At 47.3% G+C, this 27,018-nt stretch overlaps 8 non-coding genes across 8 annotated transcripts; all 8 read right to left on the bottom strand.

Moving 5' to 3' along the window:
- Positions 1–102: 102 nt before the first annotated feature.
- trnas-aga (transfer RNA serine (anticodon AGA)) lies at positions 103–184 on the bottom strand. Its single transcript has one exon. It is a non-coding gene; the product is annotated as a tRNA-Ser (tRNA).
- A 2,414-nt stretch (positions 185–2,598) lies between these two features.
- On the bottom strand, positions 2,599–2,671 carry trnav-aac (transfer RNA valine (anticodon AAC)). Its single transcript has one exon. It is a non-coding gene; the product is annotated as a tRNA-Val (tRNA).
- A 256-nt stretch (positions 2,672–2,927) lies between these two features.
- Positions 2,928–3,009, bottom strand: trnas-aga (transfer RNA serine (anticodon AGA)). The gene has a single exon. It is a non-coding gene; the product is annotated as a tRNA-Ser (tRNA).
- A 3,067-nt stretch (positions 3,010–6,076) lies between these two features.
- trnav-aac (transfer RNA valine (anticodon AAC)) lies at positions 6,077–6,149 on the bottom strand. Its single transcript has one exon. It is a non-coding gene; the product is annotated as a tRNA-Val (tRNA).
- A 256-nt stretch (positions 6,150–6,405) lies between these two features.
- On the bottom strand, positions 6,406–6,487 carry trnas-aga (transfer RNA serine (anticodon AGA)). Its single transcript has one exon. It is a non-coding gene; the product is annotated as a tRNA-Ser (tRNA).
- A 2,238-nt stretch (positions 6,488–8,725) lies between these two features.
- Positions 8,726–8,798, bottom strand: trnav-aac (transfer RNA valine (anticodon AAC)). Its single transcript has one exon. It is a non-coding gene; the product is annotated as a tRNA-Val (tRNA).
- A 256-nt stretch (positions 8,799–9,054) lies between these two features.
- trnas-aga (transfer RNA serine (anticodon AGA)) lies at positions 9,055–9,136 on the bottom strand. The gene has a single exon. It is a non-coding gene; the product is annotated as a tRNA-Ser (tRNA).
- Positions 9,137–11,425: 2,289 nt separating this feature from the next.
- Positions 11,426–11,498, bottom strand: trnav-aac (transfer RNA valine (anticodon AAC)). Its single transcript has one exon. It is a non-coding gene; the product is annotated as a tRNA-Val (tRNA).
- Positions 11,499–27,018: the final 15,520 nt, after the last annotated feature.

The following is a 27,018-nucleotide window of genomic DNA, read 5'->3' as shown; positions in this document are numbered from 1 at the left end:
AATGTACCACAAGGGAAGCCAACTGATTACTTTTGAAAGACAGTACTGGATATGATTAATAACTGCAAATTAGGCAGTCGTCTTGCACATTCAAACATTACTCATTGTTGGCAGGATTCGAACCTGCGCGGGGAATCCCCAATGGATTTCTAGTCCATCGCCTTAACCACTCGGCCACAACAACCTGTCAGCTGTGTGTATGTGTGTGTGTGTGTGTGTGTGTGTGTGTGTGTGTGTGTGTGTGTGTGTGTGTGTGTGTGTGTGTGTGTGTGTGTGTGTGTGTGTGTGTGTGTGTGTGTGTGAATCTTCAGAAATAGACAATTTAGAGTCTTTATTTTAAAATGGTTGGTTTTACTTCATTTTAAAATGGTTGGTTTTACTTTATTAGGTTGAGACATATTTTCATCCTCATTTTGATTAAATGCATTTTCATCAACAGTCAGTGCAGTATGTTCATAGATCATACATCCACTTTCTTGTTTCCAAAAAGCTCTGGATAGATTTCAGTTAATCTCTCACATCTCATGTATGAGAGGATCTCTTAATTAGCAGAGGATGGTTTCGATCCATCGACCTCTGGGTTATGGGCCCAGCACGCTTCCGCTGCGCCACTCTGCTGTATAACCAGGATGTGACTCCGCCACACAGTGGGGGGGAGGGGGGGGGGGGGGGGGGACTTAAAAGCGGGTTCCCTGGTTCGGACGGTGAGCCGGGTCTCTGGGTGGCTCCAGGTGAGCCGGGTTGTTGAGGTTGTTGAGTTGTTGTCAGGGTCTGGTGGTGGAAGCTCCTGAGGTGTGGTGGTGATGCTGCTGGGGTCTGGTGGTGCAGCTAGTGGGGTCTGGTGGTGGAAGCTCCTGGGGTCTGGTGATGGAAGCTCCTGGGGTCAGGTGATGGAAGCTCCTTGGGTCTGGTGATGGAAATTCCTGGGGTCTGGTGGTGGAAGCTCCTGGGGTCTGGTGATGGAAGCTCCTGGGGTCAGGTGATGGAAGCTCCTTGGGTCTGGTGATGGAAATTCCTGGGGTCTGGTGGTGGAAGCTCCTGGGGTCTGGTGGTGATGCTGCTGGGGTCTGGTGGAGGAGCTAGTGGTGTCTGGTGGTGGAAGCTCCTGCGGTGTGGTGGTGATGCTGCTGTCGTCTGGTGGTGGAGCTAGTGGTGTCTGGTGGTGGAAGCTCCTGGGGTCAAAGTCCAGAGTGCTAACCATTACACCATGGAACCCTGTTCAGCTTTTATTGTGTTTTTATTGTGGTCCTGAAACCAGAACATGAGTAAAAAACAATATGCGCTTGAGCATCTGACAGAGTGCTGTCCATGGTGCTAGGAGCGTCTGGGTGTTTATGGTACCAGGGCCCTGGTCCTCCAGGCCCAAGGGCTGGCTCTTTCACTCCAGTGGCCGCTCGGTGGGGGGCTTAAAAGCGGGTCCCCGGGTTCGGACGGTGAGCCGGGTCTTTGGGTGGCTCCAGGTGAGCCGGGTTTTTGAGGTTGTTGAGTTGTTGTTAGGGTTTGGTGGTGGAAGCTCCTGAGGTGTGGTGGTGATGCTGCTGGGGTCTGGTGGTGCAGCTAGAGGGGTCTGGTGGTGGAAGCTCCTGGGGTCTGGTGATGGAAACTCCTGGGGTGTGGTGGTGGAAGCTCCTGGGTTCTGGTGGTGATGCTGCTGGGGTCTGGTGCTGATGCTGCTGGGGTCTGGTGGTGGAAGCTCCTGGGGTCTGGTGGTGGAAGCTCCTGAGGTCTGGTGGTGGAAGCTCCTGGGGTCTGGTGGTGGAAGCTCCTGGGGTCTGGTGGTGGAAGCTCCTGGGGTCTGGTGGTGGAAGCTCCTGGGGTCTGGTTCTGATGCTGCTGGGGTCCGGTGGTGGAGCTAGTGGGGTCTGGTGTTGGAAGCTCCTGGGGTCTGGTGGTGGAGCTAGTAGGGTCTGGTGGTGGATGGGGTCTGGTGGTGATGCTGCTGGGGTCTGGTGGTGGAGCTAGTGGGGTCTTGTGGTGGATGGGGTCTGGTGGTAATGCTGCTGGGGTCTGGTGGTGGAGCTAGTAGGGTCTGGTGGTGGATGGGGTCTGGTGGTAATGCTGCTGGGGTCTGGTGGTGGAGCTAGTGGGGTCTGGTGGTGATGCTGCTGGGGTCTGGTGGAAGCTCCTGGGGTCTGGTGGTGGAAGCTCCTGAGGTCTGGTGGTGGAAGCTCCTGGGGTCTGGTGGTGGAAGCTCCTGGGGTCTGGTGGTGATGCTGCTGGGGTATGGTGGTGGAGCTAGTGGGGTCTGGTGTTGGAAGCTCCTGGGGTCTGGTGGTGGAGCTAGTGGGGTCTGGTGTTAATGCTGCTGGGGTTTGGTGGTGGAGCTAGTGACTTACATGTTTTGAAAAAGGCGGGCATGACGAAAAGATCCTGTAAAAAATCTCTGTAATATGTTTCTTTTTTTCCTGTAAAGTTGGACATTTGAAAGATTAGGTAAATGAGGAATGACTGGCTTTTAATCAGTTGTGGAACTGCAACGAAATTCATTTCTGCATAAGACCCAATGCGAGAAAGAGATGGTCGACCTTCCTGTGCCGAGCACCAAGAAGAGGATTAGAGGGGTTTTCCAAGTCCAAATAATATTATTGCAGTAATACATGTTTCCGCCCAGTTTCGAACAGGGGACCTTTCGCGTGTTAGGCGAACGTGATAACCACTACACTACGGAAACTTGCATGCTTTGAAAATGGCGGGCGTAACGAAAAAAAAATCCTATCTTCAAATCATTCATGTTAGAAATAAATGTGTGATTTCATATAAGTTGTCCTGGTGCGGTAAAATTAAAAATCATCCATCGGTATTACCATGATGGGTAGAAAATACAAAATGTACCACAAGGGAAGCCAACTGATTACTTTTGAAAGACAGTACTGGATATGATTAATAACTGCAAATTAGGCAGTCGTCTTGCACATTCAAACATTACTCATTGTTGGCAGGATTCGAACCTGCGCGGGGAATCCCCAATGGATTTCTAGTCCATCGCCTTAACCACTCGGCCACAACAACCTGTCAGCTGTGTGTATGTGTGTGTGTGTGTGTGTGTGTGTGTGTGTGTGTGTGTGTGTGTGTGTGTGTGTGTGTGTGAATCTTCAGAAATAGACAATTTAGAGTCTTTATTTTAAAATGGTTGGTTTTACTTTATTTTAAAATGGTTGGTTTTACTTTATTAGGTTGAGACATATTTTCATCCTCATTTTGATTAAATGCATTTTATCAACAGTCAGTGCAGTATGTTCATAGATCATACATCCACTTTCTTGTTTCCAAAAAGCTCTGGATAGATTTCAGTTAATCTCTCACATCTCATGTATGAGAGGATCTCTTAAGTAGCAGAGGATGGTTTCGATCCATCGACCTCTGGGTTATGGGCCCAGCACGCTTCCGCTGCGCCACTCTGCTGTATAACCAGGATGTGACTCCACCACACAGTGGGGGGGAGGGGGGTAGGGGACTTAAAAGCGGGTCCCCTGGTTCGGACGGTGAGCCGGGTCTCTGGGTGGCTCCAGGTGAGCCGGGTTGTTGAGGTTGTTGAGTTGTTTTTGGGGTCTGGTGGTGGAAGCTCCTGAGGTGGGGTGGTGATGCTGCTGGGGTCTGGTGGTGCAGCTAGTGGGGTCTGGTGGTGGAAGCTCCTGGGGTCTGGTGATGGAAGCTCCTGGGGTCAGGTGATGGAAGCTCCTTGGGTCTGGTGATGGAAATTCCTGGGGTCTGGTGGTGGAAGCTCCTGGGGTCTGGTGGTGATGCTGCTGGGGTCTGGTGGTGATGCTGCTGGGGTCTGGTGGTGGAGCTAGTGGTGTCTGGTGGTGGAAGCTCCTGAGGTGTGGTGGTGATGCCGCTGTCGTCTGGTGGTGGAGCTAGTGGTGTCTGGTGGTGGAAGCTCCTGGGGTCAAAGTCCAGAGTGCTAACCATTACACCATGGAACCCTGTTCAGCTTTTATTGTGTTTTTATTGTGGTCCTGAAACCAGAACATGAGTAAAAAACAATATGCGCTTGAGCATCTGACAGAGTGCTGTCCATGGTGCTAGGAGCGTCTGGGTGTTTATGGTACCAGGGCCCTGGTCCTCCAGGCCCAAGGGCTGGCTCTTTCACTCCAGTGGCCGGTCGGTGGGGGGCTTAAAAGCGGGTCCCCGGGTTCGGACGGTGAGCCGGGTCTTTGGGTGGCTCCAGGTGAGCCGGGTTTTTGAGGTTGTTGAGTTGTTGTTAGGGTTTGGTGGTGGAAGCTCCTGAGGTGTGGTGGTGATGCTGCTGGGGTCTGGTGGTGCAGCTAGAGGGGTCTGGTGGTGGAAGCTCCTGGGGTCTGGTGATGGAAGCTCCTGGGGTGTGGTGGTGGAAGCTCCTGGGTTCTGGTGGTGATGCTGCTGGGGTCTGGTGGTGCAGCTAGTGGGGTCTGGTGGTGGAAGCTCCTGGGGTCTGGTGATGGAAGCTCCTGGGGTCAGGTGATGGAAGCTCCTTGGGTCTGGTGATGGAAATTCCTGGGGTCTGGTGGTGGAAGCTCCTGGGGTCTGGTGGTGATGCTGCTGGGGTCTGGTGGTGATGCTGCTGGGGTCTGGTGGTGGAGCTAGTGGTGTCTGGTGGTGGAAGCTCCTGAGGTGTGGTGGTGATGCTGCTGTCGTCTGGTGGTGGAGCTAGTGGTGTCTGGTGGTGGAAGCTCCTGGGGTCAAAGTCCAGAGTGCTAACCATTACACCATGGAACCCTGTTCAGCTTTTATTGTGTTTTTTTTGTGGTCCTGAAACCAGAACATGAGTAAAAAACAATATGCGCTTGAGCATCTGACAGAGTGCTGTCCATGGTGCTAGGAGCGTCTGGGTGTTTATGGTACCAGGGCCCTGGTCCTCCAGGCCCAAGGGCTGGCTCTTTCACTCCAGTGGCCGGTCGGTGGGGGGCCTAAAAGCGGGTCCCCGGGTTCGGACGGTGAGCCGGGTCTTTGGGTGGCTCCAGGTGAGCCGGGTTTTTGAGGTTGTTGAGTTGTTGTTAGGGTTTGGTGGTGGAAGCTCCTGAGGTGTGGTGGTGATGCTGCTGGGGTCTGGTGGTGCAGCTAGAGGGGTCTGGTGGTGGAAGCTCCTGGGGTCTGGTGATGGAAGCTCCTGGGGTGTGGTGGTGGAAGCTCCTGGGTTCTGGTGGTGATGCTGCTGGGGTCTGGTGCTGATGCTGCTGGGGTCTGGTGGTGGAAGCTCCTGGGGTCTGGTGGTGGAAGCTCCTGAGGTCTGGTGGTGGAAGCTCCTGGGGTCTGGTGGTGGAAGCTCCTGGGGTCTGGTGGTGGAAGCTCCTGGGGTCTGGTGCTGATGCTGCTGGGGTCCGGTGGTGGAGCTAGTGGTGTCTGGTGCTGATGCTGCTGGGGTCCGGTGGTGGAGCTAGTGGGGTCTGGTGTTGGAAGCTCCTGGGGTCTGGTGGTGGAGCTAGTAGGGTCTGGTGGTGGATGGGGTCTGGTGGTGATGCTGCTGGGGTCTGGTGGTGGAGCTAGTGGGGTCTTGTGGTGGATGGGGTCTGGTGGTAATGCTGCTGGGGTCTGGTGGTGGAGCTAGTAGGGTCTGGTGGTGGATGGGGTCTGGTGGTAATGCTGCTGGGGTCTGGTGGTGGAGCTAGTGGGGTCTGGTGGTGATGCTGCTGGGGTCTGTTGGAAGCTCCTGAGGTCTGGTGGTGGAAGCTCCTGGGGTCTGGTGGTGGAAGCTCCTGGGGTCTGGTGGTGATGCTGCTGGGGTATGGTGGTGGAGCTAGTGGGGTCTGGTGTTGGAAGCTCCTGGGGTCTGGTGGTGGAGCTAGTGGGGTCTGGTGTTAATGCTGCTGGGGTTTGGTGGTGGAGCTAGTGACTTACATGTTTTGAAAAAGGCGGGCATGACGAAAAGATCCTGTAAAAAATCTCTGTAATATGTTTCTTTTTTTCCTGTAACGTTGGACATTTGAAAGATTAGGTAAATGAGGAATGACTGGCTTTTAATCAGTTGTGGAACTGCAACGAAATTCATTTCTGCATAAGACCCAATGCGAGAAAGAGATGGTCGACCTTCCTGTGCCGAGCACCAAGAAGAGGATTAGAGGGGTTTTCCAAGTCCAAATAATATTATTGCAGTAATACATGTTTCCGCCCAGTTTCGAACAGGGGACCTTTCGCGTGTTAGGCGAACGTGATAACCACTACACTACGGAAACTTGCATGCTTTGAAAATGGCGGGCGTAACGAAAAAAAAATCCTATCTTCAAATCATTCATGTTAGAAATAAATGTGTGATTTCATATAAGTTGTCCTGGTGCGGTAAAATTAAAAATCATCCATCGGTATTACCATGCTGGGTAGAAAATACAAAATGTACCACAAGGGAAGCCAACTGATTACTTTTGAAAGACAGTACTGGATATGATTAATAACTGCAAATTAGGCAGTCGTCTTGCACATTCAAACATTACTCATTGTTGGCAGGATTCGAACCTGCGCGGGGAATCCCCAATGGATTTCTAGTCCATCGCCTTAACCACTCGGCCACAACAACCTGTCAGCTGTGTGTATGTGTGTGTGTGTGTGTGTGTGTGTGTGTGTGAATCTTCAGAAATAGACAATTTAGAGTCTTTATTTTAAAATGGTTGGTTTTACTTTATTTTAAAATGGTTGGTTTTACTTTATTAGGTTGAGACATATTTTCATCCTCATTTTGATTAAATGCATTTTCATCAACAGTCAGTGCAGTATGTTCATAGATCATACATCCACTTTCTTGTTTCCAAAAAGCTCTGGATAGATTTCAGTTAATCTCTCACATCTCATGTATGAGAGGATCTCTTAAGTAGCAGAGGATGGTTTCGATCCATCGACCTCTGGGTTATGGGCCCAGCACGCTTCCGCTGCGCCACTCTGCTGTATAACCAGGATGTGACTCCGCCACACAGTGGGGGGGAGGGGGGGAGGGGACTTAAAAGCGGGTCCCCTGGTTCGGACGGTGAGCCGGGTCTCTGGGTGGCTCCAGGTGAGCCGGGTTGTTGAGGTCGTTGAGTTGTTGTTGGGGTCTGGTGGTGGAAGCTCCTGAGGTGTGGTGGTGATGCTGCTGGGGTCTGGTGGTGCAGCTAGTGGGGTCTGGTGGTGGAAGCTCCTGGGGTCTGGTGATGGAAGCTCCTGGGGTCAGGTGATGGAAGCTCCTTGGGTCTGGTGATGGAAATTCCTGGGGTCTTGTGGTGGAAGCTCCTGGGGTCTGGTGGTGATGCTGCTGGGGTCTGGTGGTGATGCTGCTGGGGTCTGGTGGTGGAGCTAGTGGTGTCTGGTGGTGGAAGCTCCTGAGGTGTGGTGGTGATGCTGCTGTCGTCTGGTGGTGGAGCTAGTGGTGTCTGGTGGTGGAAGCTCCTGGGGTCAAAGTCCAGAGTGCTAACCATTACACCATGGAACCCTGTTCAGCTTTCATTGTGTTTTTATTGTGGTCCTGAAACCAGAACATGAGTAAAAAACAATATGCGCTTGAGCATCTGACAGAGTGCTGTCCATGGTGCTAGGAGCGTCCGGGTGTTTATGGTACCAGGGCCCTGGTCCTCCAGGCCCAAGGGCTGGCTCTTTCACTCCAGTGGCCGGTCGGTGGGGGGCTTAAAAGCGGGTCCCCGGGTTCGGACGGTGAGCCGGGTCTTTGGGTGGCTCCAGGTGAGCCGGGTTTTTGAGGTTGTTGAGTTGTTGTTAGGGTTTGGTGGTGGAAGCTCCTGAGGTGTGGTGGTGATGCTGCTGGGGTCTGGTGGTGCAGCTAGAGGGGTCTGGTGGTGGAAGCTCCTGGGGTCTGGTGATGGAAGCTCCTGGGGTGTGGTGGTGGAAGCTCCTGGGTTCTGGTGGTGATGCTGCTGGGGTCTGGTGCTGATGCTGCTGGGGTCTGGTGGTGGAAGCTCCTGGGGTCTGGTGGTGGAAGCTCCTGAGGTCTGGTGGTGGAAGCTCCTGGGGTCTGGTGGTGGAAGCTCCTGGGGTCTGGTGGTGGAAGCTCCTGGGGTCTGGTGCTGATGCTGCTGGGGTCTGGTGGTGGAGCTAGTGGGGTCTGGTGTTGGAAGCTCCTGGGGTCTGGTGGTGGAGCTAGTAGGGTCTGGTGGTGGATGGGGTCTGGTGGTGATGCTGCTGGGGTCTGGTGGTGGAGCTAGTGGGGTCTTGTGGTGGATGGGGTCTGGTGGTAATGCTGCTGGGGTCTGGTGGTGGAGCTAGTAGGGTCTGGTGGTGGATGGGGTCTGGTGGTAATGCTGCTGGGGTCTGGTGGTGGAGCTAGTGGGGTCTGGTGGTGATGCTGCTGGGGTCTGGTGGAAGCTCCTGGGGTCTGGTGGTGGAAGCTCCTGAGGTCTGGTGGTGGAAGCTCCTGGGGTCTGGTGGTGGAAGCTCCTGGGGTCTGGTGGTGATGCTGCTGGGGTATGGTGGTGGAGCTAGTGGGGTCTGGTGTTGGAAGCTCCTGGGGTCTGGTGGTGGAGCTAGTGGGGTCTGGTGTTAATGCTGCTGGGGTTTGGTGGTGGAGCTAGTGACTTACATGTTTTGAAAAAGGCGGGCATGACGAAAAGATCCTGTAAAAAATCTCTGTAATATGTTTCTTTTTTTCCTGTAAAGTTGGACATTTACAGGAAATGGGCAATGACTGGCTTTTAATCAGTTGTGGAACTGCAACGAAATTCATTTCTGCATAAGACCCAATGCGAGAAAGAGATGGTCGACCTTCCTGTGCCGAGCACCAAGAAGAGGATTAGAGGGGTTTTCCAAGTCCAAATAATATTATTGCAGTAATACATGTTTCCGCCCAGTTTCGAACAGGGGACCTTTCGCGTGTTAGGCGAACGTGATAACCACTACACTACGAAAACTTGCATGCTTTGAAAATGGCGGGCGTAACGGAAAAAAAATCCTATCTTCAAATCATTCATGTTAGAAATAAATGTGTGATTTCATATAAGTTGTCCTGGTGCGGTAAAATTAAAAATCATCCATCGGTATTACCATGCTGGGTAGAAAATACAAAATGTACCACAAGGGAAGCCAACTGATTACTTTTGAAAGACAGTACTGGATATGATTAATAACTGCAAATTAGGCAGTCGTCTTGCACATTCAAACATTACTCGTTGTTGGCAGGATTCGAACCTGCGCGGGGAATCCCCAATGGATTTCTAGTCCATCGCCTTAACCACTCAGCCACAACAACCTGTCAGCTGTGTGTATGTGTGTGTGTGTGTGTGTGTGAATCTTCAGAAATAGACAATTTAGAGTCTTTATTTTAAAATGGTTGGTTTTACTTTATTTTAAAATGGTTGGTTTTACTTTATTAGGTTGAGACATATTTTCATCCTCATTTTGATTAAATGCATTTTCATCAACAGTCAGCATCAACAGCCAGTATGTTCATAGTTCATACATCCACTTTCTTGTTTCCAAAAAGCTCTGGATAGATTTCAGTTAATCTCTCACATCTCATGTATGAGAGGATCTCTTAAGTAGCAGAGGATGGTTTCGATCCATCGACCTCTGGGTTATGGGCCCAGCACGCTTCCGCTGCGCCACTCTGCTGTATAACCAGGATGTGACTCCGCCACACAGTGGGGGGGAGGGGGGTAGGGGACTTAAAAGCGGGTCCCCTGGTTCGGACGGTGAGCCGGGTCTCTGGGTGGCTCCAGGTGAGCCGGGTTGTTGAGGTTGTTGAGTTGTTGTTGGGGTCTGGTGGTGGAAGCTCCTGAGGTGTGGTGGTGATGCTGCTGGGGTCTGGTGGTGCAGCTAGTGGGGTCTGGTGGTGGAAGCTCCTGGGGTCTGGTGATGGAAGCTCCTGGGGTCAGGTGATGGAAGCTCCTTGGGTCTGGTGATGGAAATTCCTGGGGTCTGGTGGTGGAAGCTCCTGGGGTCTGGTGGTGATGCTGCTGGGGTCTGGTGGTGATGCTGCTGGGGTCTGGTGGTGGAGCTAGTGGTGTCTGGTGGTGGAAGCTCCTGAGGTGTGGTGGTGATGCTGCTGTCGTCTGGTGGTGGAGCTAGTGGTGTCTGGTGGTGGAAGCTCCTGGGGTCAAAGTCCAGAGTGCTAACCATTACACCATGGAACCCTGTTCAGCTTTTATTGTGTTTTTATTGTGGTCCTGAAACCAGAACATGAGTAAAAAACAATATGCGCTTGAGCATCTGACAGAGTGCTGTCCATGGTGCTAGGAGCGTCTGGGTGTTTATGGTACCAGGGCCCTGGTCCTCCAGGCCCAAGGGCTGGCTCTTTCACTCCAGTGGCCGGTCGGTGGGGGGCTTAAAAGCGGGTCCCCGGGTTCGGACGGTGAGCCGGGTCTTTGGGTGGCTCCAGGTGAGCCGGGTTTTTGAGGTTGTTGAGTTGTTGTTAGGGTTTGGTGGTGGAAGCTCCTGAGGTGTGGTGGTGATGCTGCTGGGGTCTGGTGGTGCAGCTAGAGGGGTCTGGTGGTGGAAGCTCCTGGGGTCTGGTGATGGAAGCTCCTGGGGTGTGGTGGTGGAAGCTCCTGGGTTCTGGTGGTGATGCTGCTGGGGTCTGGTGCTGATGCTGCTGGGGTCTGGTGGTGGAAGCTCCTGGGGTCTGGTGGTGGAAGCTCCTGAGGTCTGGTGGTGGAAGCTCCTGGGGTCTGGTGGTGGAAGCTCCTGGGGTCTGGTGGTGGAAGCTCCTGGGGTCTGGTGGTGGAAGCTCCTGGGGTCTGGTGGTGGAAGCTCCTGGGGTCTGGTGCTGATGCTGCTGGGGTCTGGTGGTGGAGCTAGTGGGGTCTGGTGTTGGAAGCTCCTGGGGTCTGGTGGTGGAGCTAGTAGGGTCTGGTGGTGGATGGGGTCTGGTGGTGATGCTGCTGGGGTCTGGTGGTGGAGCTAGTGGGGTCTTGTGGTGGATGGGGTCTGGTGGTAATGCTGCTGGGGTCTGGTGGTGGAGCTAGTAGGGTCTGGTGGTGGATGGGGTCTGGTGGTAATGCTGCTGGGGTCTGGTGGTGGAGCTAGTGGGGTCTGGGGGTGATGCTGCTGGGGTCTGGTGGAAGCTCCTGGGGTCTGGTGGTGGAAGCTCCTGAGGTCTGGTGGTGGAAGCTCCTGGGGTCTGGTGGTGGAAGCTCCTGGGGTCTGGTGGTGATGCTGCTGGGGTATGGTGGTGGAGCTAGTGGGGTCTGGTGTTGGAAGCTCCTGGGGTCTGGTGGTGGAGCTAGTGGGGTCTGGTGTTAATGCTGCTGGGGTTTGGTGGTGGAGCTAGTGACTTACATGTTTTGAAAAAGGCGGGCATGACGAAAAGATCCTGTAAAAAATCTCTGTAATATGTTTCTTTTTTTCCTGTAAAGTTGGACATTTGAAAGATTAGGTAAATGGGGAATGACTGGCTTTTAATCAGTTGTGGAACTGCAACGAAATTCATTTCTGCATAAGACCCAATGCGAGAAAGAGATGGTCGAACTTCCTGTGCCGAGCACCAAGAAGAGGATTAGAGGGGTTTTCCAAGTCCAAATAATATTATTGCAGTAATACATGTTTCCGCCCAGTTTCGAACAGGGGACCTTTCACATGTTAGGCGAACGTGATAACCACTACACTACGGAAACTTGCATGCTTGGAAAATGGCGGGCGTAACGAAAAAAAAATCCTATCTTCAAATCATTCATGTTAGAAATATATGTGTGATTTCATATAAGTTGTCCTGGTGCGGTAAAATTAAAAATCATCCATCGGTATTACCATGCTGGGTAGAAAATACAAAATGTACCACAAGGGAAGCCAACTGATTACTTTTGAAAGACAGTACTGGATATGATTAATAACTGCAAATTAGGCAGTCGTCTTGTTTCAGGTACAAAATGACTGTTTCTCGCTGAGAAAATGCCAAAAAGCGGATTTCTGTCATAACATTGTTTTACCTTCTGATTTTTTAAGGCAAGCTATTGAAAACGTTAGAAAATTGGAAAAAGGAGTCTATGTAGTTGATTTGAGAGACTCATTTCATTATTGGACTCACCAAACCACTTACAGTGTTTCAGGTACAAAATGACTGTTTCTCGCTGAGAAAATGCAAAAAAGCGGATTTCTGTCATAACATTGATTTACCTTCTGATTTTTTAAGGCAAGCTATTGAAAACGTCAGAAAATTGGAGAAAGGAGTCTATGTAGTTGATTTGAGGGACTCATTTCATTATTGGACTCACCAAACCACTTACAGTGTTTCAGGTACAAAATGACCGTTTCTCGCTGAGAAAATGCCAAAAAGCGGATTTCTGTCATAACATTGATTTACCTTCTGATTTTTTAAGGCAAGCTATTGAAAACGTTAGAAAATTGGAGAAAGGTGTCTATGTAGTTGATTTGAGCGACTCATTTCATTATTGGACTCACCAAACCACTTACAGTGTTTCAGGTACAAAATGACTGTTTCTCGCTGAGAAAATGCCAAAAAGCGGATTTCTGTCATAACATTGATTTACCTTCTGATTTTTCAAGGCAAGCTATTGAAAACGTCAGAAAATTGGAGAAAGGTGTCTATGTAGTTGATTTGAGCGACTCATTTCATTATTGGACTCACCAAACCACTTACAGTGTTTCAGGTACAAAATGACTGTTTCTCGCTGAGAAAATGCCAAAAAGCGGATTTCTGTCATAACATTGATTTACCTTCTGATTTTTCAAGGCAAGCTATTGAAAACGTCAGAAAATTGGAGAAATGAGTCTATGTAGTTGATTTGAGAGACTCATTTCATTATTGGACTCACCAAACCACTTACAGTGTTTCAGGTACAAAATGACTGTTTCTCGCTGAGAAAATGCCAAAAAGCGGATTTCTGTCATAACATTGATTTACCTTCTGATTTTTCAAGGCAAGCTATTGAAAACGTCAGAAAATTGGAGAAAGGAGTCTATGTAGTTGATTTGAGAGACTCATTTCATTATTGGACTCACCAAACCACTTACAGTGTTTCAGGTACAAAATGACTGTTTCTCGCTGAGAAAATGCCAAAAAGCGGATTTCTGTCATAACATTGATTTACCTTCTGATTTTTTAAGGCAAGCTATTGAAAACATCAGAAAATTGGAGAAAGGAGTCTATGTAGTTGATTTGAGGGACTCATTTCATTATTGGATTCACCAAACCACTTACAGTGTTTCAGGTACAAAATGACCGTTTCTCGCTGAGAAAATGCCAAAAAGCGGATTTCTGTAATAACATTGTTTTACCTTCTGATTTTTTAAGGCAAGCTATTGAAAACGTCAGAAAATTGGAGAAAGGAGTCTATGTAGTTGATTTGAGGGACTCATTTCATTATTGGACTCACCAAACCACTTACAGTGTTTCAGGTACAAAATGACTGTTTCTCGCTGAGAAAATGCCAAAAAGCGGATTTCTGTCATAACATTGATTTACCTTCTGATTTTTTAAGGCAAGCTATTGAAAACGTCAGAAAATTGGAGAAAGGAGTCTATGTAGTTGATTTGAGGGACTCATTTCATTATTGGACTCTCCAAACCACTTACAGTGTTTCAGGTACAAAATGACTGTTTCTCGCTGAGAAAATGCCAAAAAGCGGATTTCTGTCATAACATTGATTTACCTTCTGATTTTTTAAGGCAAGCTATTGAAAACGTTAGAAAATTGCAGAAAGGTGTCTATGTAGTTGATTTGAGAGACTCATTTCATTATTGGACTCACCAAACCACTTACAGTGTTTCAGGTACAAAATGACTGTTTCTCGCTGAGAAAATGTCAAAAAGCGGATTTCTGTCATAACATTTATTTACCTTCTGATTTTTTAAGGCAAGCTATTGAAAACGTCAGAAAATTGGAGAAAGGAGTCTATGTAGTTGATTTGAGGGACTGATTTCATTATTGGACTCACCAAACCACTTACAGTGTTTCAGGTACAAAATGACCGTTTCTCGCTGAGAAAATGCCAAAAAGCGGATTTCTGTAATAACATTGTTTTACCTTCTGATTTTTTAAGGCAAGCTATTGAAAACGTCAGAAAATTGGAGAAAGGAGTCTATGTAGTTGATTTGAGGGACTCATTTCATTATTGGACTCACCAAACCACTTACAGTGTTTCAGGTACAAAATGACTGTTTCTCGCTGAGAAAATGCCAAAAAGCGGATTTCTGTCATAACATTGATTTACCTTCTGATTTTTTAAGGCAAGCTATTGAAAAACGTTAGAAAATTGGAGAAAGGAGTCTATGTAGTTGATTTGAGGGACTCATTTCATTATTGGACTCACCAAACCACTTACAGTGTTTCAGGTACAAAATGACCGTTTCTCGCTGAGAAAATGCCAAAAAGCGGATTTCTGTAATAACATTGATTTACCTTCTGATTTTTCAAGGCAAGCTATTGAAAACGTCAGAAAATTGGAGAAAGGAGTCTATGTAGTTGATTTGAGAGACTCATTTCATTATTGGACTCACCAAACCACTTACAGTGTTCCAGGTACAAAATGACCGTTTCTCGCTGAGAAAATGCCAAAAAGCGGATTTCTGTAATAACATTGTTTTACCTTCAAATTTTTTAAGGCAAGCTATTGAAAACGTCAGAAAATTGGAGAAAGGAGTCTATGTAGTTGATTTGAGGGACTCATTTCATTATTGGACTCACCAAACCACTTACAGTGTTTCAGGTACAAAATGACTGTTTCTCGCTGAGAAAATGCCAAAAAGCGGATTTCTGTCATAACATTGATTTACCTTCTGATTTTTTAAGGCAAGCTATTGAAAACTTCAGAAACTTGGAGAAAGGAGTCTATGTAGTTGATTTGAGGGACTCATTTCATTATTGGACTCACCAAACCACTTACAGTGTTTCAGGTACAAAATGACTGTTTCTCGCTGAGAAAATGCCAAAAAGCGGATTTCTGTCATAACATTGATTTACCTTCTGATTTTTTAAGGCAAGCTATTGAAAACGTTAGAAAATTGCAGAAAGGTGTCTATGTAGTTGATTTGAGAGACTCATTTCATTATTGGACTCAACAAACCACTTACAGTGTTTCAGGTACAAAATGACTGTTTCTCGCTGAGAAAATGCCAAAAAGCGGATTTCTGTCATAACATTGATTTACCTTCTGATTTTTCAAGGCAAGCTATTGAAAACGTCAGAAAATTGGAGAAAGGAGTCTATGTAGTTGATTTGAGAGACTCATTTCATTATTGGACTCACCAAACCACTTACAGTGTTTCAGGTACAAAATGACCGTTTCTCGCTGAGAAAATGCCAAAAAGCGGATTTCTGTCATAACATTGATTTACCTTCTGAATTTTCAAGGCAAGCTATTGAAAACGTAAGAAAATTGGAGAAAGGAGTCTATGTAGTTGATTTGAGAGACTCATTTCATTATATGACTCACCAAACCACTTACAGTGTTTCAGGTACAAAATGACTGTTTCTCGCTGAGAAAATGCCAAAAAGCGGATTTCTGTAATAACATTGTTTCAAGTGTCTGAGAGAGCTTAGCAAGGGGCCTCGCATTGACCATTACTTCCTTAGAGGTAGGGCAAATCAGTCGAGTGAAGCCCAGTGGCAGGATATTCACCACAGTCCACAGGGTATCAGAACCCCAGACAAAGCTCAATCAAGCACAGATCCATTTATGAACATCAGCCCAGAGCCCATCCAGCCACAGACAGCAGTAGAGCGGAGGCTGACTGGACGAAAACCTCAAATCTTGTGGCCTAAATCCTGTCAGAAAAAGGAGTGGGAAACCACAGACACAGACCTCGTCCACCTTTTAGAAGGTCTGAAAGGGGGTGTGGAGAAAAAACTGGACAAGATCGGAGAGACCATTTATAGCTATGGAGCAGAGAGATTTGGTGTGAAACGTGAGAACTTGCAGACACAGAAGGAACCATCTGCTCATCTCAAGTCCAGGAGACAACAAGAGATTCAGAGACTCGTGAAAGAAAGGAGGTGCCTGAGGAAACAATGGAAGAAGGCCACGGAAGTGGAAAGGAAAGGCCTTGGGGCACTACAGGGCGACATCAAGCAGCGTCTGGCAGCACTGCGAAGAGCAGAATGCCTGAGAAGGCAACATAAGAAGAGAGAGCGAACGAGGACTGCCTTCTACAGAGATCCCTATAAATTTGTTAAGGACCTCTTTGTCAGGGAGAAATCTGGGACCCTCAAAGTACCCATAAGAGAACTGGAAGAACATCTTCGGAAGACCTACTCCGACAAACAGAGGCATGTGCCAGCCAGCATTCCGGAGGATATGCCACCCATCCAACCACCTGAGCACCAGATGGAAACAAGGCCCCCCACATGGAGCGAAGTTGAGAGCACAGTAAAACGGGCAAGAACAGCTTCAGCCCCGGGGCCCAACGGCATTCCATACAGGGTGTATAAGAACACGCCAGGCGTCTTGAAATACCTCTGGAAGCTTATGAAAGTGGCATGGGAAGAAGGAATGATACCAAAGGCATGGCGACGGGCAGGAGGGATCCTGATTCCCAAAGAGAAGAATTCCTCAACCATTGAGCAGTTTCGCCAGATCAGCCTTCTCAATGTGGAAGGAAAGATTTTCTTCAGTGTCGTGGCCCGTAGGCTCTCAGCATTCCTGCTGGCGAACAACTTTGTTGACACCTCAGTGCAAAAGGCAGGAATAATTGGGTTCTCAGGTTGCTTGGAACACACAAATGTCATCTGGCACCAAGTACAGACGGCCAAGAAGGAGAAGAAAGACCTGCATGTGGTGTTTTTAGATCTTGCCAATGCCTTCGGGTCAGTGCCTCATGAGATCTTGTGGACAGCGTTCAACTTCTTTCAAGTGCCAGAGGGCATCACAAGTCTAGTCAAAGCCTACTTCCAGGATCTCCAATTCTGTGTTACAGCACAGGATAGTACAACTGCCTGGCAGCACCTTGAGATAGGCATTATGGCGGGCTGCACCATCTCGCCACTGGTGTTTACAATGGCAATGGAGCTACTTATTCGTGCATCACGATGGGTGGTTGGAGGAGAACGATTGAGAGCGGGCTCCGTCTTCCCCCAATCAGGGCGTACATGGACGACATGACGACAATAACAACAACGGTCGCATGTACCAAACGTCTGCTGGAGAAACTCCGGGGAAACATCAAATGGGCACGAATGGAGATTAAACCCAGCAAATCCCGTAGCATCTCCATTGTCAAAGGTAAGCTCACCAATGCAAGGTTCTATGTGGACGACCAGCCAATCCCAACAAGTTCTGGAGAAGCCTATCAAAAGCCTTGGCCGATGGTATAGCGCAGAACTTAAAGACTCTGAGCAGGTGGAACAACTCAGGCAGGATACAATCAGCGGCCTCAAGCAGATTAACAACACTGCTCTCCCTGGAAAATTGAAGCTATGGTGCTTTAAGTTTGGACTTCTACCTCGCCTCATGTGGCCAATTTCCATCTATGAGGTCACCTTATCTCATGTCAATCGGCTTGAGAGACTGGTGAATGCCCAAGTGAGGAAGTGGCTTGGACTGCCGATATGCCTTTCCAGCATAGGCCTGTATGGCAATGGAGCGCTCTCCCTTCCAATCTCAAGCCTGGTGGAGGAGTACAAATGTGCCAAAACAAGGGTGGAAATGACTCTTACAGAATCCCGGGACCCATGCGTCAGAGATGCGGCTCCAAACCTGGCAACAGGGAGGAAATGGAAACCATCTGCAGCAGTAGCAGTGGCAAAGACCACCCTCAGACACCGGGATATAGTGGGACGAGTCCAACATGGCAGAGGGGGTCTTGGCCTGGAAGCAACAACACCCGCTTGGCAAAAGGCTACTCCGTCTGAACGGCGACACATGGTGGTTGAGGAGGTGCGCAACCAGGAGGAGGCAGCCAGGTGTGCCAAGGCAGTCTCCCAAGCCCAGCAAGGACGCTGGATGAGGTGGGAGGGTGTGGAGAGGAGGAAAATCACGTGGAATGAGATGTGGAGCATGGAGGCTAATAGGCTCAGCTTCATCATCAGAGCCACTTATGATGTCCTGCCCTCTCCAACCAACCTACATCTCTGGTATGGAGAGGACCCAGCCTGCCTGCAGTGTGCAGCCCCAGCAACCCTCAAACACATCCTGGTGGGTTGCAAGACCAGCCTGACTCAAGGAAGATACACCTGGCGCCATAACCAAGTGTTGAAGGGCTTGGCTGCCGAACTTGAGGACAAGAGGGTCACCATCAACGCCATGCCTTTCAAAACCCAGACCACCCTCCCACGGAAGACAACATTCTTCCGACAAGGGGAGAAACGGAGAACCAAGCCATCACCTCCAAACTCAGGCCCACTGGACACAGCCCGGGATTGGGAAATGCGGGTAGACCTCAGCCAGAGGCTCACTTTCCCGCCAGAAATCGGAGCAACCAACCTGCGCCCAGATTTGGTCCTCTGGTCCAAGTCCTGCCGGCGTGTCTTCATTGTGGAACTGACTGTCCCCTGGGAGGATAACATCGACGAAGCATTCGAAAGAAAAAGGCTGCGTTATGCTAACCTAGCAGCTGATGCTGAGGCGCGGGGATGGAATGTAAAGGTGTGGCCAGTGGAGGTTGGCTGCCGAGGCTTTGTAGCCAGGCTCCTGAAGGAAGTTGGGATCAGAGGACAGGCCCAGCGGAAGGCAATAAAAGAACTTGCCAAAGCAGCCGAACGGAGCAGTCACTGGCTGTGGCTGAAACGGAGGGATGCAACATGGGCTGTTTGATGACCACGGGGTGCCACCATATGACACACACCCAGGTCTGATCAGCCTGTGGCAGGCCAACCTTGGAAGAGGGTGTATTGTGTTAAGAGGCCGAAACACCTGATGAAGACAAGGCACACAACTGATGACGTGTAGATTTGGTGGTGCCCCGCGATCCTGTCCAAACTCCACCCAACAGTCATGTCCGATAGGAGTTATCGTGCTGATATATTTTAGGGATATTAACAGCTAGTCCTATTAAGAATCCTACCTTCTGATTTTTTAAGGCAAGCTATTGAAAACGTCAGAAAATTGGAGAAAGGAGTCTATGTAGTTGATTAGAGCGACTCATTTCATTATTGGACTCACCAAACCACTTACAGTGTTTCAGGTACAAAATGACTGTTTCTCGCTGAGAAACTGCCAAAAAGCGGATTTCTGTCATAACATTGATTTACCTTCTGATTTTTCAAGGCAAGCTATGGAAAACGTCAGAAAATTGGAGAAAGGAGTCTATGTAGTTGATTTGAGAGACTCATTTCATTATTGGACTCACCAAACAACTTACAGTGTTTCAGGTACAAAATGACTGTTTCTCGCTGTGAAACTGCCAAAAAGCGGATTTCTGTCATAACATTGATTTACCTTCTGATTTTTCAAGGCAAGCTATAGAAAACGTCAGAAAATTGGAGAAAGGAGTCTATGTAGTTGATTTGAGAGACTCATTTCATTATTGGACTCACCAAACAACTTACAGTGTTTCAGGTACAAAATGACCGTTTCTCGCTGAGAAAATGCCAAAAAGCGGATTTCTGTGATAACATTGATTTACCTTCTGATTTTTCAAGGCAAGCTATTGAAAACGTCAGAAAATTGGAGAAAGGAGTCTATGTAGTTGATTTGAGAGACTCATTTCATTATTGGACTCACCAAACCACTTACAGTGTTTCAGGTACAAAATGACTGTTTCTCGCTGAGAAAATGCCAAAAAGCGGATTTCTGTCATAACATTGATTTACCTTCTGATTTTTCAAGGCAAGCTATTGAAAACGTCAGAAAATTGGAGAAAGGAGTCTATGTAGTTGATTTGAGAGACTCATTTCATTATTGGACTCACCAAACCACTTACAGTGTTTCAGGTACAAAATGACTGTTTCTCGCTGAGAAAATGCCAAAAAGCGGATTTCTGTCATAACATTGATTTACCTTCTGATTTTTTAAGGCAAGCTATTGAAAACGTTAGAAAATTGGAGAAAGGTGTCTATGTAGTTGATTTGAGAGATTCATTTCATTATTGGACTCACCAAACCACTTACAGTGTTTCAGGTACAAAATGACTGTTTCTCGCTGAGAAAATGCCAAAAAGCGGATTTCTGTCATAACATTGATTTACCTTCTGATTTTTCAAGGCAAGCTATTGAAAACGTTAGAAAATTGGAAAAATGAGTCTATGTAGTTGACTTGAGAGACTCATTTCATTATTGGACTCACCAAACCACTTACAGTGTTTCAGGTACAAAATGACTGTTTCTCGCTGAGAAAATGCCAAAAAGCGGATTTCTGTCATAACATTGATTTACCTTCTGATTTTTCAAGGCAAGCTATTGAAAATGTTAGAAAATTGGAGAAAGGTGTCTTTGTAGTTGATTTGAGAGACTCATTTCATTATTGGACTCACCAAACCACTTACAGTGTTTCAGGTACAAAATGACTGTTTCTCGCTGAGAAAATGCCAAAAAGCGGATTTCTGTCATAACATTGATTTACCTTCTGATTTTTCAAGGCAAGCTATTGAAAACGTCAGAAAATTGGAGAAAGGAGTCTAAGTAGTTGATTTGAGAGACTCATTTCATTATTGGACTCACCAAACCACTTACAGTGTTTCAGGTACAAAATGACTGTTTCTCGCCTAGAAAATGCCAAAAAGCGGATTTCTGTAATAACATTGTTTTACCTTCTGAATTTTTAAGGCAACCTATTGAAAACGTCAGAAAATTGGAGAAAGGAGTCTATGTAGTTGATTTGAGGGACTCATTTCATTATTGGACTCACCAAACCACTTACAGTGTTTCAGGTACAAAATGACTGTTTCTCGCCTAGAAAATGCCAAAAAGCGGATTTCTGTAATAACATTGTTTTGCCTTCTGAATTTTTAAGGCAACCTATTGAAAACGTCAGAAAATTGGAGAAAGGAGTCTATGTAGTTGATTTGAGGGACTCATTTCATTATTGGACTCACCAAACCACTTACAGTGTTTCAGGTACAAAATGACTGTTTCTCGCTGAGAAACTGCCAAAAAGCGGATTTCTGTCATAACATTGATTTACCTTCTGATTTTTTAAGGCAAGCTATTGAAAACGTTAGAAAATTGGAGAAAGGTGTCTATGTAGTTGATTTGAGCGACTCATTTCATTATTGGACTCACCAAACCACTTACAGTGTTTCAGGTACAAAATGACTGTTTCTCGCTGAGAAAATGCCAAAAAGCGGATTTCTGTCATAACATTGATTTACCTTCTGATTTTTCAAGGCAAGCTATTGAAAACGTCAGAAAATTGGAGAAAGGAGTCTATGTAGTTGATTTGAGAGACTCATTTCATTATTGGACTCACCAAACCACTTACAGTGTTTCAGGTACAAAATGACCGTTTCTCGCTGAGAAAATGCCAAAAAGCGGATTTCTGTAATAACATTGTTTTACCTTCTGATTTTTTAAGGCAAGCTATTGAAAACGTTAGAAAATTGGAAAAAGGAGTCTATGTAGTTGATTTGAGAGACTCATTTCATTATTGGACTCACCAAACCACTTACAGTGTTTCAGGTACAAAATGACTGTTTCTCGCTGAGAAAATGCCAAAAAGCGGATTTCTGTCATAACATTGATTTACCTTCTGATTTTTCAAGGCAAGCTATTGAAAATGTTAGAAAATTGGAGAAAGGTGTCTTTGTAGTTGATTTGAGAGACTCATTTCATTATTGGACTCACCAAACCACTTACAGTGTTTCAGGTACAAAATGAGTGTTTCTCGCTGAGAAAATGCCAAAAAGCGGATTTCTGTCATAACATTGATTTACCTTCTGATTTTTCAAGGCAAGCTATTGAAAACGTCAGAAAATTGGAGAAAGGAGTCTAAGTAGTTGATTTGAGAGACTCATTTCATTATTGGACTCACCAAACCACTTACAGTGTTTCAGGTACAAAATGACTGTTTCTCGCCTAGAAAATGCCAAAAAGCGGATTTCTGTAATAACATTGTTTTACCTTCTGAATTTTTAAGGCAACCTATTGAAAACGTCAGAAAATTGGAGAAAGGAGTCTATGTAGTTGATTTGAGGGACTCATTTCATTATTGGACTCACCAAACCACTTACAGTGTTTCAGGTACAAAATGACTGTTTCTCGCTGAGAAACTGCCAAAAAGCGGATTTCTGTCATAACATTGATTTACCTTCTGATTTTTTAAGGCAAGCTATTGAAAACGTTAGAAAATTGGAGAAAGGTGTCTAAGTAGTTGATTTGAGCGATTCATTTCATTATTGGACTCACCAAACCACTTACAGTGTTTCAGGTACAAAATGACTGTTTCTCGCTGAGAAAATGCCAAAAAGCGGATTTCTGTCATAACATTGATTTACCTTCTGAATTTTTAAGGCAACCTATTGAAAACGTCAGAAAATTGGAGAAACGAGTCTATGTAGTTGATTTGAGGGACTCATTTCATTATTGGACTCACCAAACCACTTACAGTGTTTCAGGTACAAAATGACCGTTTCTCGCTGAGAAAATGCCAAAAAGCGGATTTCTGTCATAACATTGATTTACCTTCTGATTTTTCAAGGCAAGCTATTGAAAACGTCAGAAAATTGGAGAAAGGAGTCTATGTAGTTGATTTGAGAGACTCGTTTCATTATTGGACTCACCAAACCACTTACAGTGTTACAGGTACAAAATGACTGTTTCTCGCTGAGAAAATGCCAAAAAGCGGATTTCTGTAATAACATTGATTTACCTTCTGATTTTTTAAGGCAAGCTATTGAAAACGTTAGAAAATTGGAGAAAGGAGTCTATGTAGTTGATTTGAGGGACTCATTTCATTATTGGACTCACCAAACCACTTACAGTGTTTCAGGTACAAAATGACTGTTTCTCGCTGAGAAAATGCCAAAAAGCAGATTTCTGTCATAACATTGATTTACCTTCTGATTTTTTAAGGCAAGCTATTGAAAACGTTAGAAAATTGGAGAAAGGTGTCTATGTAGTTGATTTGAGAGACTCATTTCATTATTGGACTCACCAAACCACCTACAGTGTTTCAGGTACAAAATGACCGTTTCTCGCTGAGAAAATGCCAAAAAGCCGATTTCTGTAATAACATTGTTTTACCTTCTGATTTTTCAAGGCAAGCTATTGAAAACGTCAGAAAATTGGAGAAAGGAGTCTATGTAGTTGATTTGAGAGACTCATTTCATTATTGGACTCACCAAACCACTTACAGTGTTTCAGGTACAAAATGACTGTTTCTCGCTGAGAAAATGCCAAAAAGCGGATTTCAGTCATAACATTGATTTACCTTCTGATTTTTTAAGGCAAGCTATTGAAAACGTTAGAAAATTGGAGAAAGGAGTCTATGTAGTTGATTTGAGAGACTCATTTCATTATTGGACTCACCAAACCACTTACAGTGTTTCAGGTTCAAAATGACTGTTTCTCGCTGAGAAACTGCCAAAAAGCGGATTTCTGTAATAACATTGTTTCAAGTGTCTGAGAGAGCTTAGCAAGGGGCCTCGCATTGACCATTACTTCCTTAGAGGTAGGGCAAATCAGTCGAGTGAAGCCCAGTGGCAGGATATTCACCACAGTCCACAGGGTATCAGAACCCCAGACGAAGCTCAATCTAGCACAGATCCATTTATGAACATCAGCCCAGAGCCCATCCAGCCACAGACAGCAGTAGAGCGGAGGCTGACTGGACGAAAACCTCAAATCTTGTGGCCTAAATCCTGTCAGAAAAAGGAGTGGGAAACCACAGACACAGACCTCGTCCACCTTTTAGAAGGTCTGAAAGGGGGTGTGGAGAAAAAACTGGACAAGATCGGAGAGACCATTTATAGCTATCGAGCAGAGAGATTTGGTGTGAAACGTGAGAACTTGCAGACACAGAAGGAACCATCTGCTCATCTCAAGTCCAGGAGACAACAAGAGATTCAGAGACTCGTGAAAGAAAGGAGGTGCCTGAGGAAACAATGGAAGAAGGCCACGGAAGTGGAAAGGAAAGGCCTTGGGGCACTACAGGGCGACATCAAGCAGCGTCTGGCAGCACTGCGAAGAGCAGAATGCCTGAGAAGGCAACATAAGAAGAGAGAGCGAACGAGGACTGCCTTCTACAGAGATCCCTATAAATTTGTTAAGGACCTCTTTGTCAGGGAGAAATCTGGGACCCTCAAAGTACCCATAAGAGAACTGGAAGAACATCTTCGGAAGACCTACTCCGACAAACAGAGGCATGTGCCAGCCAGCATTCCGGAGGATATGCTACCCATCCAACCACCTGAGCACCAGATGGAAACAAGGCCCCCCACATGGAGCGAAGTTGAGAGCACAGTAAAACGGGCAAGAACAGCTTCAGCCCCGGGGCCCAACGGCATTCCATACAGGGTGTATAAGAACACGCCAGGCGTCTTGAAATACCTCTGGAAGCTTATGAAAGTGGCATGGGAAAAAGGAATGATACCAAAGGCATGGCGACGGGCAGGAGGGATCCTGATTCCCAAAGAGAAGAATTCCTCAACCATCGAGCAGTTTCGCCAGATCAGCCTTCTCAATGTGGAAGGAAAGATTTTCTTCAGTGTCGTGGCCCGTAGGCTCTCAGCATTCCTGCTGGCGAACAACTTTGTTGACACCTCAGTGCAAAAGGCAGGGATAATTGGGTTCTCAGGTTGCTTGGAACACACAAATGTCATCTGGCACCAAGTACAGACGGCCAAGAAGGAGAAGAAAGACCTGCATGTGGTGTTTTTAGATCTTGCCAATGCCTTCGGGTCAGTGCCTCATGAGATCTTGTGGACAGCGTTCAACTTCTTTCAAGTGCCAGAGGGCATCACAAGTCTAGTCAAAGCCTACTTCCAGGATCTCCAATTCTGTGTTACAGCACAGGATAGTACAACTGCCTGGCAGCACCTTGAGATAGGCATTATGGCGGGCTGCACCATCTCGCCACTGGTGTTTACAATGGCAATGGAGCTACTTATTCGTGCATCACGATGGGTGGTTGGAGGAGAACGATTGAGAGCGGGCTCCGTCTTCCCCCAATCAGGGCGTACATGGACGACATGACGACAATAACAACAACGGTCGCATGTACCAAACGTCTGCTGGAGAAACTCCGGGGAAACATCAAATGGGCACGAATGGAGATTAAACCCAGCAAATCCCGTAGCATCTCCATTGTCAAAGGTAAGCTCACCAATGCAAGGTTCTATGTGGACGACCAGCCAATCCCAACAAGTTCTGGAGAAGCCTATCAAAAGCCTTGGCCGATGGTATAGCGCAGAACTTAAAGACTCTGAGCAGGTAGAACAACTCAGGCAGGATACAATCAGCGGCCTCAAGCAGATTAACAACACTGCTCTCCCTGGAAAATTGAAGCTATGGTGCTTTAAGTTTGGGCTGCTACCTCGCCTCATGTGGCCAATTTCCATCTATGAGGTCACCTTATCTCATGTCAATCGACTTGAGAGACTGGTGAATGCCCAAGTGAGGAAGTGGCTTGGACTGCCGAGATGCCTTTCCAGCATAGGCCTGTATGGCAATGGAGCGCTCTCCCTTCCAATCTCAAGCCTGGTGGAGGAGTACAAATGTGCCAAAACAAGGGTGGAAATGACTCTTACAGAATCCCGGGACCCATGCGTCAGAGATGCGGCTCCAAACCTGGCAACAGGGAGGAAATGGAAACCATCTGCAGCAGTAGCAGTGGCAAAGACCACCCTCAGACACCGGGATATAGTGGGACGAGTCCAACATGGCAGAGGGGGTCTTGGCCTGGAAGCAACAACACCCGCTTGGCAAAAGGCTACTCCGTCTGAACGGCGACACATGGTGGTTGAGGAGGTGCGCAACCAGGAGGAGGCAGCCAGGTGTGCCAAGGCAGTCTCCCAAGCCCAGCAAGGACGCTGGATGAGGTGGGAGGGTGTGGAGAGGAGGAAAATCACGTGGAATGAGATGTGGAGCATGGAGGCTAATAGGCTCAGCTTCATCATCAGAGCCACTTATGATGTCCTGCCCTCTCCAACCAACCTACATCTCTGGTATGGAGAGGACCCAGCCTGCCTGCAGTGTGCAGCCCCAGCAACCCTCAAACACATCCTGGTGGGTTGCAAGACCAGCCTGACTCAAGGAAGATACACCTGGCGCCATAACCAAGTGTTGAAGGGCTTGGCTGCCGAACTTGAGGACAAGAGGGTCACCATCAACGCCATGCCTTTCAAAACCCAGACCACCCTCCCACGGAAGACAACATTCTTCCGACAAGGGGAGAAACGGAGAACCAAGCCATCACCTCCAAACTCAGGCCCACTGGACACAGCCCGGGATTGGGAAATGCGGGTAGACCTCAGCCAGAGGCTCACTTTCCCGCCAGAAATCGCAGCAACCAACCTGCGCCCAGATTTGGTCCTCTGGTCCAAGTCCTGCCGGCGTGTCTTCATTGTGGAGCTGACTGTCCCGTGGGAGGATAACATCGACGAAGCATTCGAAAGAAAAAGGCTGCGTTATGCTAACCTAGCAGCTGATGCTGAGGCGCGGGGATGGAACGTAAAGGTGTGGCCAGTGGAGGTTGGCTGCCGAGGCTTTGTAGCCAGGCTCCTGAAGGAAGTTGGGATCAGAGGACAGGCCCAGCGGAAGGCAATAAAAGAACTTGCCAAAGCAGCCGAACGGAGCAGTCACTGGCTGTGGCTGAAACGGAGGGATGCAACATGGGCTGTTTGATGACCACGGGGTGCCACCATATGACACACACCCAGATCTGATCAGCCTGTGGCAGGCCAACCTTGGAAGAGGGTGTATTGTGTTAAGAGGCCGAAACACCTGATGAAGACAAGGCAGACAACTGATGACGTGTAGATTTGGTGGTGCCCCGCGATCCTGTCCAAACTCCACCCAACAGTCATGTCCGATAGGAGTTATCGTGCTGATATATTTTAGGGATATTAACAGCTAGTCCTATTAAGAATCCTACCTTCTGATTTTTTAAGGCAAGCTATTGAAAACGTCAGAAAATTGGAGAAAGGAGTCTATGTAGTTGATTTGAGCGACTCATTTCATTATTGGACTCACCAAACCACTTACAGTGTTTCAGGTACAAAATGACCGTTTCTCGCTGAGAAAATGCCAAAAAGCGGATTTCTGTAATAACATTGTTTTACCTTCTGATTTTTTAAGGCAAGCTATTG

Source organism: Cololabis saira, unplaced genomic scaffold (genome assembly GCF_033807715.1).
Source record: "Cololabis saira isolate AMF1-May2022 unplaced genomic scaffold, fColSai1.1 scf025, whole genome shotgun sequence".
NCBI classification, from domain to species: domain Eukaryota; kingdom Metazoa; phylum Chordata; class Actinopteri; order Beloniformes; family Belonidae; genus Cololabis; species Cololabis saira.
Note: the sequence above shows the minus strand (reverse complement) of the source record. Positions and strands in the feature narration are given on the sequence as shown.